Source organism: Culex pipiens, chromosome 2 (genome assembly GCF_016801865.2).
Source record: "Culex pipiens pallens isolate TS chromosome 2, TS_CPP_V2, whole genome shotgun sequence".
In the NCBI taxonomy this organism is placed as follows: Eukaryota; Metazoa; Arthropoda; class Insecta; order Diptera; family Culicidae; genus Culex; species Culex pipiens.
In genome coordinates this window covers 91,169,761-91,179,932 of record NC_068938.1, presented here as the reverse complement: position 1 = coordinate 91,179,932, position 10,172 = coordinate 91,169,761, and positions in this window count along the sequence as shown.

Below are 10,172 nucleotides of genomic sequence, written 5' to 3'. Positions count from 1 at the left end.
TTGTTTCTTGTTTCTTGTTTCTTGTTTCTTGTTTCTTGTTTCTTGGTTCTTGTTTCTTGTTTCTTGTTTCTTGTTTCTTGTTTCTTGTTTCTTGTTTTCTTGTTTCTTGTTTCTTGTTTCTTGTTTCTTGTTTCTTGTTTCTTGTTTCTTGTTTCTAGTTTCTTTTTTCTTGTTTCTTGTTTCTTGTTTCTTGTTTCTTGTTTCTTGTTTCTTGTTTCTTGTTTCTTGTTTCTTGTTTCTTGTTTCTTGTTTCTTGTTTCTTGTTTCTTGTTTCTTGTTTCTTGTTTCTTGTTTCTTGTTTCTTGTTTCTTGTTTCTTGTTTCTTGTTTCTTGTTTCTTGTTTCTTGTTTCTTGTTTCTTGTTTCTTGTTTCTTGTTTCTTGTTTCTTGTTTCTTGTTTCTTGTTTCTTGTTTCTTGTTTCTTGTTTCTTGTTTCTTGTTTCGTGTTTATTTTTTTCTTTGCTGAAGACACCAAATTAATAAGAAAATCCCTTGACAGATTTTGTTATGTCGTATTCTCGTACTTCCGGTTATTTCAAACCCAAACTCCCCTATAAAGCATCTCCTGCACGGATCGATGATCATTATGCTTTTGCTTCTGCTGCTGCTGAATGTTGATTATGATGGCGGGCAACAGCAGCAGCAGCCAGCCAGGGAGTGAATGAGGCGCCACCGACTCTGACTGATCATCAGTTGATGTTGAGGCAGGTCTTCTCCGGCAAAAAGATACCAAAGAAAAAAGAAAGAACTGGTGCACACCACCTCCGCCGCCTGACTGCAGGAAATAATTAATAGCCTTTGGCATGGAGTTGAGCGCGCGAAAAGCATGTTTATAGGACTCCCCCAACCCCTTTTCCTCATATTCCACGTGGACCCTTGAAGGAAGGAGGGAGGAGGGCACGTGTGCTTTATGAGCGGAAAGTGCAGCATATAAACGAAAAATTATTAATTATTCTCTCTATTGCATTTCAAATATTTAAAATTGTACTGCCTTTCTAGGCTTTGATGCACATCTTTTTTGAGATAATAATGCACCCCCACTTGGGCTAGTCCTGGTCGGTGATGAGCTTAGCCGCAGCGCGCTTAGCCACTCTAGTACCGTTCGTCGACCATGGTGGCGTGCAGAATTTTTAATTCTGGCCCCTCTCTTTCCCTCTAATTGATGGGTTCGAGCGAAAATCGCTCGTTTTGCCTCTGTTTCAGTTTTGAATAATTAATCGGCGTGAAGGGATCATTCGGCACCGCGAAGCCGGTCAGGTGAGGTAGCAATCAACACCTTACTGCTGCACTTATTTTTTTTTTGCGAAATTTAGAAAGCTCGGATTGAATGGCCATTAAACATAACCTTATTGAAAAGTCAACTTAAAAAGTTCTTTTTTTCTATACAATTTGCTTCAATCTTTTTCATTTGCTTGTTTATGTATTTGTCTTTTTTCCAGCAACTTATTTTGAAAAATGGTAAAGTTTTGGAACTTTGGCGTCTTCAGAAGAGTTGTTGCGTGGAATGTGGCAACGTTTGGCTTGGTTAAAAATTAGGGTGGTTTTTTGGGTTTTTTCTTTTCTAGAAAGTTTTTGAGCATGCCACTCAAAGCATCTTTGACAAACACACAAAAATGATATATCGCAGTCTATGCCTTCTTCAACTAATTTTATCAATATCATCAGAATAAACCCTGAAAATCGCCAAGATGGCTCATCCCTAAAAATGTTTGTTGTTGGTGTTTTTCAAAAAAGGGGTAAAGATTTTCTTATCCCATTGATTTATTCAAATCTTCAAAGGGGTAAACCTCTATATTTTTCACGTTTCTCGAAATATTGAACACTTCTTTTCAAAATCTTCAAATCTTTAAAAAAAGAAGGCTAAAACTCTATGAAGTTCATAGTTCGTATAAAAATTTTCCATTTTATACCATCGAATATTATAAACAGAAGGGTAAATTTTTATGATTTGCAAGGATCTTTTAAAAAATACCCTTTTTTACATTGAGCGAGTCCACGAGCAAAGCATACCCATCTCGCATCGATCTGACCAATCTGCCTGAAATTTTCAGGGGTTGTTTGTACATATAAAAGTAGCATCTGGCCAAAATAGGAGCACTCTAGGACAACGGGAAGTGGGGCAAATCGGGACACAAAGTTTGAAGGTTCAAAAACGTCAAAAATATTAAAAAGGCTATAACTTAGGCAAAATTCAATTTAATTTCAAAATTCAAAATGCATCTTAAAGGGCTTCAAAAATGCAACAAAATGCAGGGTAGAGCATCCGAATTGGTTAATTCTAAAGGGAGTTATTGGCATTTTAGTGAAAAAATAGCATAATTTTCAAACTCAAATAAAAAAGTGTTCCATCCAGATATCAACTCGGTTCGACCTGCAGCTTGTAGGGGACATCTGGGACTACCATCTGAGACTGAGAACGCTTTGGGTAAGGCAGTTTAACATATCAAATAGACACTTTTACTTTTAGTGAATTTTTTGGTAGTAAATTTTTGCTCGGAGGACCCCTTAGATCCCATTTTCTGGTGATAATTTTATCATATTCGTGTTCCTGAGACAATTTCACATTAGAAACATGCATAAAAATGTTTGTTTTCATCCATTTTAACCCTTTAAAAAATGAAAGTTAAAAAAAATTGATTCACATTTATTGAAAATCAAGTTCGTTTCCAAGGATACTAGATGACACCAGAAAAAAAGCAGCTTCTTAATTTTTTTATCTTTCATTTTTTAAAGGGTTAAAATAAATGATAATATACATTTTTATGTATGTTTCTATTGTGAAATTGTCTCAGAAACACGAATATGAAAAAATAATCACCAGAAAATGGGATCTAAGGGGTCCCCCGAGCAAAAATTTACAACCAAAAAATTCACTAAAAGTAAAAGTGTCTATTTGATATGTTAAACTGCCTTACCCAAAGCTTTCTCAGTCTCAGATGGTAGTCCCAGATGTCCCCTACAAGCTGCAGGTCGAACCGTGTTGATATCTGGATGGAACACTTTTTTATTTGAGTTTGAAAATTATGCTATTTTTTCACTAAAATGCCAATAACTCCCTTTAGATTTAACCAGTTGGGATGCTTCTCCTTGCATTTTGATGCATTTTTTAAGCCTTTTCAGATGCATTTTGAATTTTGAAATTAACTTGAATTTTGCCTAAGTTATAGCCTTTTTAAGATTTTTGACGTTTTTGAACCTTCAAACTTTGTGTCCCGATTTGCCCCACTTCCCGTTGTCCTAGAGTGCTCCTATTTTGGCCAGATGCTACTTTTATATGTACAAACAACCCCTGAAAATTTCAAGCAGATTGGTGAGGTCCAAACGACGTCCCATACAAAGGGGTATGCCCTGTTCGTGGACTCGCTCTTAAACATTTTTACACAATAGACAATAGACAATAGACAATAGACAATAGATAATAGACAATAGACAATAGACAATAGACATGGGTAATAGGATGTAACAAAAATGACTTTTTGGCGGGCATTCAGGGGTTTGTTCCGGTGGGCTACTGAGCCCAAATCCCAAATATTAGCTTGATTGGGCGTAACAGGAGCTGGCGCTCCGCTCTTCAATTTTAAATGGGATTTAACCCGTAAAAATACTTTTTTTCAAAAATGTCTATTTTTGAGGCACTTTGACCACCAATGCGTTTACCATAAACATCACTGGCGTGCCAGATCCTTGCGCATCTTTTGGTATATATAACATTAAAATTTGGAGCACCCTGGAGCTCGGTACAGACCTTCAAAGTTTGGCATTTTTTCGAAAAATCGGCCCCGGCAAAAAAGATATGCGTCGCACCTCGCGACGCCCGAGACGCCATTTGATTTTGCCGGGACCAATTTTTCGAAAAAATGCTTAACTTTGAAGGTCTGTACCGAGCTTCCATTTTTGAAAACTCTGTCATTTTTCGTTACTCAACTGTGAATATTTTTGGAACATGTCATTTTAAGGAAAATTTAATGTACTTTTCGAATCTACATTGACCCAGAAGGGTCATTTTTTTCATTTAGAACAAAAATTTTTATTTTAAAATTTCGTGTTTTTTCTAACTTTGCAGGGTTATTTTTTAGAGTGTAACAATGTTCTACAAAGTTGTAGAGCAGACAATTACAAAAAAAATGATATATAAACATAAGGGACCTCGGATTCGTGATCAGGGACAAAAGTTACCCCTTAGGACAAAGTTTCACGCAAATTGAAGAGGGGTCGGGGCAACTGTAGTGTGAGTTGGCGGAGAATTACCCACATGTTAATAGACAATAGACAATAGACAAATAATTTTTTTCGTGGTTCGATTATCTGAAGATTTGATTTGTAAAAAAAATTCCGAGGCCTTCGATTAATCGACTCTGGACCGTATTTTTGTGTACTTGATGTATAAACATAGGTTTTTTAATGTTTTTTTTTAAGTTTCGAACGAAGGGTTCGTTGAGAGGGTTAACCATCAGTCTAGAGAACGATGCAAAATGAAGACACGAATAATTTTTTTCCAGATGATCGAAGTATGCGGTTAGAATTGACTGAAGAAGCCATTGAAAGATGGAGCAATATTAGGACAGCGAAGATCGACTACCAGAGATTCGACTGTTCTTCCAAATCAAGGGAGTTTGTTCAAATGCCTAAGTGGGATCAGGAATCATCTGTTCTGCATATTTCGGTATGAATTTTGTGGTATTATTTACTGTAAAATTAGTTAATATATTATTCTTTTCGAGTGCAATTACTATAAGCTAATCTATCGCGATGAAAAAGTGGTGCGCGCGGCGTTCACTGATCTTTCCGCAGGTCAACTGCATCGGTTTCGCTTATTATTTTTATAACATGAAAATTACGACTCCCGCCTGCTTCGCTCTCCTTTTTTTCTTGCGCTCAACACTGGATTAGTTTTCCTCCTTCTCCTCCTAATTAATTGGAGTGCAATAATGGGAAGAGAGGGCTTTGGTTTTGCCTGCATATTTGAGCTGCACCTGCTTCCTCCCCCTAAGACTGCTCGGTTGGGTGGTTAAGGGGTGGAAGTTGTGGGAGCGAGGAAACTCACGAACACGCGAAACTGCAACCTAGATGAGCTATGAGGCTGACTGCAGGAGGTTTGTGGCTTATGATTTTTTATGTTAATTTTTTGCCTGCACGCGCCTCTAAACCATCTCTAACCTAGTCAATGGAAAGGATTTACCCCCCGCTGCAGTATGGGCAGGTGCGCAGGGAATGATTATGATAATAATAATCGGCAGTGGGGGTGGTGCCAGGTACATCAGGCATATGTGGAGTAAACTCTATCGTGCCTCTTGATGAGCACCTCTCCCGAAGTGATGAACGTGTAGGACTTTGAGATGTTTTGCCAGCCAGTAACTGCATTTATGCTCCAATGACTACCCCCCATTTGCTCCTGCTGCAACAGGTGAAGTTGTGCTGCAGTTTTCCTGAACGGGAGGAGGATTTTATAGGAAAGGTTATTGATCGCTTTCATGGTGAACCGAATCGGAAACAGTCCGCTAAATTGTATGGTGTGCTTGTTTTGACAAAGGGAAGGGATGGACAAAGTTTCTTCAAAATCAATAAATGCAAATTTGAAATTCTAGATAATCACTCTAATGCATAATCGGTTACACTGACCTACAAAAAATGACAAAAATGACTGCGCAGGCTCAACTCGAGAGGAAGCATGGAGTTTGGGGTCCCCAGAAATACGTGCACTTTGAATTAGGGCGGTTTTCGTCGCTGTTGCATTCAAGTAAAATTGCATGCAACTTCATGCTTCTCCTTGAGTTGAGCCTGCCCAGAAATTTAGTTAGTCGGTGTTAGTAAGTAGGAAAAAAAAAATGTTTATGATTCGATTATTCGAAGTCCTATACAAACCTTAGGATAGTCGAACTTCGGATAATCAAACTTCGGATAATCGAGTCTGGAATGTATAGCAAAATTTGTATCTTGAGATGCGATTTTCTTAACGATTTGATGTCTTCGGCAAAATTGTAGATTATAGGTCTATTCAGAAAAAAATAGTTACACTAAAATTAAATTAAAAATTACTCATTTCTTTATTAAAAAAATTTCTCACTTTTAGTTGCATTTCAAAAATACGTATTTTTTTTTATTTTTGAGATGTTTTGTAATGTTTTAGGCTGACAAAAATGTTATTTAAAGTTTTTTAAAGTATTTGCAACGGCCTTATTTAAAAAATAAAAATATTTTTTAAGATCAAATTTGACCTTTAAAACGCTTTTTAGGAGTATCTCGGTTTATGATATTTTGCTCCAGCCACGCCGTTGCACCTATGATAATTTTTTTTTTGAAAGCTGAGAAACTTCCTACAATGAGACTTTTATAATTAGAAAATTAGTTTCTAAGATACAGCCTCACAAAGAATCCGAATCGATGAAAATGAGTTTTTCTAAGTGACACTAATAAGCCTGTAATTTTCAACTGACGATATCTCGGATATTATTGGTTTGATTTTCATTCAACATTGAAAAAATTATCGAGGTCGGGACGAAATTTTTCATGCATTTTCAATAATTTTTGAATAAAATACTCAAATTTTCACAAAATACCGTATTTTCTCGAAGAAACTCAAATATTTATGATTCGCAATATGGGTATCGAACGATTCGAAATTTTGCATGTATTTTAACTGTTTTTAAGTTTTTTGATTGAAATACTCAAATTTTCAAAAAATACTGAAATTTCTCCAAAATACGCAAATTTTTATGATTCGCAATATGGGTACCAAACGATTCGAAATTTTGCAAGCATTTTAACTGTTTTTTGAATGAAATTTTCACAAAATACCGTATTTTCTCGAAAATACTCAAATTTTTGTAATTCGCATTATGGGTTTCAAACGATTTGAAATTTTGCATGTATTTTGACTGTTTTAGATTTTTTGAATGAAACACTAAAATTTTCACAAAATTGTGTATTTTTGAGTATTTTTGAGAAAATACGGTATTTTGTGAAAATTTGAGTATTTCATTCAAAAAACTCTAAAACAGTGAAAATGCATGCAAAATTTCGAATCGTTTGATACCCATATTGCGAATTATAAAAATTTGAGTACTTTCAAAAAATACGGTATTTTGTGATTTTTTAAAAAGTATTTATACTTTGAAACTTACCATATTATCAAAATATATTTACTAAAAGGAAGCTTGAAAATTCAACATAATTTGGTTGGTTTTAGTCAATTTTAGTACTTTCAAAAAAAATACGGTATTTTGTAAAAAAATTAGAATTTATGCTTTGAAACTTACTACATCATCGAAATGTATATTCTAAACCAGAGGTGCTCAAAGTTTTAGAGTGGCGGGCCAAATTTGAAGTTTACATAAACTTGCGGGCCAAATGGGAAAAAATGTTATTTGTTTAAATAAATAGCGTTATTTCAAATTATAAAACTGTAAAATACATGTATCAGCTGCACTGCCCATGTTCGCATAAATGTCCCATATGCAAAAACAGCAAGCTGAGAAAAACGCATTTTAAGTTTGTCCCATACATAAGGCTACGTGTTAAGTTTTCACGAAAAAAACTGGATTTCCTTCTAATTTCTAGAACAAAGTACTGGATGTTATAGGCTCTTTTGAAAGAGCACACAATTTTGAACCAAACTGCATCAATAACTCAAAAGTGACGAAAAAGCATATGGGACATTTATGCGATCATGGGCAGTGCAGTTTTTTTAAATTGCATGAATTTTTTGGACATCTATACGCCAATTAAATTCTGGAGAACAAAATAATAAAAAAATAAAAAAATAGCAGAAAAACAGCAATTATCATGCCTCAACCAACAGATTAGGCTGTACAATATTTTTGTAAAAAATACTCCGCGTGGTCTAGGTTGATGGGTGTTTGATAATTATGTGACTGCAGACGATCGTTTTTGAACAAATTTAATGAAAATGAAAATAGTCTTCAACTGAATTCTTTTTATATTTTTACATTTTTTTTTTTTTTTTGTAAAAATAGTTTAAAACAGGTGATTTATACTTGGAGAAATCGAATATTTTGGAATATAAATCGTTGCAAAGAAATTATTCTACAATTCTTCCACCAATTTCAATAATATTTTAATAAATTTTCGACACCCTGAATCAGGTGTTACGAACTCAATTCGTAACCCAAATGTCGTGAGTTGGGTGGTTTATAAGTGCAGAAAAAATATTTTGGGCCAGCTCATAAAAAATGTTGCGTCATGACATTTCAATTAAGGGGTTACATACATGTAGAAAATCACAAAATTTCATATTACAGAAAATTTATTAAATTCACTTAAAAGATGAGCAATTCTCTACGAAATCGGTCTTTTTTCTTCAATTTTAAATTTTGTATTTTTTAATCCGGCTGAAACTTTTTTGGTGCCTTCGGTATGCCCAAAGAAGCCATTTTGCATCATTAGCTTGTCCATATAATTTTCCATACAAATTTGGCAGCTGTCCATACAAAAATGATGTACGAAAATTCAAAAATCTGTATCTTTTGAAGGAATTTTTTGATCGATTTGGTGTCTTCGACAAAGTTGTAGGTATAGATACGGACTACACTGGAAAAAAATGATACACGGTAAAAAAAATTTGGTGATTTTTTTATTTAACTTTTTATCAATAAAACTTGATTTGCAAAAAAACACTATTTTTAATTTTTTTTATTTTTTGATATGTTTTAGAGGACATAAAATGCCAACTTTTCAGAAATTTCCAGGTTGTGCAAAAAATCATTGACCGAGTTATGAATTTTTTAATCAATACTAATTTTTTCAAAAAATCGAAATTTTGATCGCAAAAATTTTTCAACTTCATTTTTCGATGTAAAATCGAATTTGCAATCAAAAAGTACTGTAGTGAAATTTTGATAAAGTGCACCGTTTTCAAATTATAGCCATTTTTATGTAACTTTTTTCAAAATAGTCGCAGTTTTTCATTTTTTAAAATTAGTGCACATGTTTGCCCACTTTTGAAAAAAATATTTTTGAAAAGCTGAGAAAATTCTCTATATTTTGCTTCTTCGGACTTTGTTGATACGACCTTTAGTTGCTGAGATATTGCAATGCAAAGGTTTAAAAACAGGAAAATTGAAGTTTTCTAAGTCTCACACAAACAGCCCACCATTTTTCAATGTCGATATCTCAGCAACTAATAGTCCGATTTTCAATGTTATAATATGAAACATTTGTGAAATTTTCCGATCTTTTCGAAAACAATACTTTCAAAATTTTTAAACCAAGACTAACATTTTAAAAGGGCGAAATATTGAATGTTTGGCCTTTTTGAATTTTCGTACATCATTTTTGTATGGACAGCTGCCAAATTTGTATGGAAAATTATATGGACAAACTAATGATGCAAAATGGCTTCTTTGGGCATACCGAAGGCACCAAAAAAGTTTCAGCCGGATTAAAAAATACAAAAAAAAATCGAATGACCGAAATCCTAGAGAACTGCTCAGATGATTTTCAATCACTCCTGAAAGTTTCATGAAGATATTTCATGATTAAACTGAGTTAGAGACGATTTAAGCTCAGAATTTTGCCATGCGCAAAGCCAACTGCCTAACTTTCTGAGTGTTTTTCTCTGAACACCAAGTTGATTTACGGGTGCCACGATATCTCGAGATGGGATGTATCAAATTGGCTGAAATTTTGGGTGAAGACTCCCAAGACATGTCCCGTGTGCATGACGAAGCCCGATTTTGAAATTTTGAATTTTCAAAAAATACAAAAATTAAAAACTGGCTATTTTTTATATGAAAAACAGAAAAATATTTTTATCTTTTTTTTAAATAAACTTTTTGAAAATCGGTCTTCATCATGCACACAGGACCGGTTTAACGAGTCTTCACCAAAATTTTGAGCCGATTTGGTCGAAGCAATGTTGAGATATCGTGGCACCCTTATTCTGAAACTGCTAACTTCAAATAGCTATATCTCGGCAATGATACAACCAAATGTCTTCAAATATGTTTTGTTAATAGATGAAAATGTATATTTTAATGCCCTGAAAACAGATTTTGAAAAAAAATTAATTGTGTGCACAAACCGAGCTCTGACATTTTTGCCGATTTACATGTATGTAACCCGGTAACCCCTTAATATGAAATACCTATATTTTTGCTATCTTTATAGTTTTCACTTCAGTAAAATTTGAACGTTTCATAACTCATTTGATGAAGA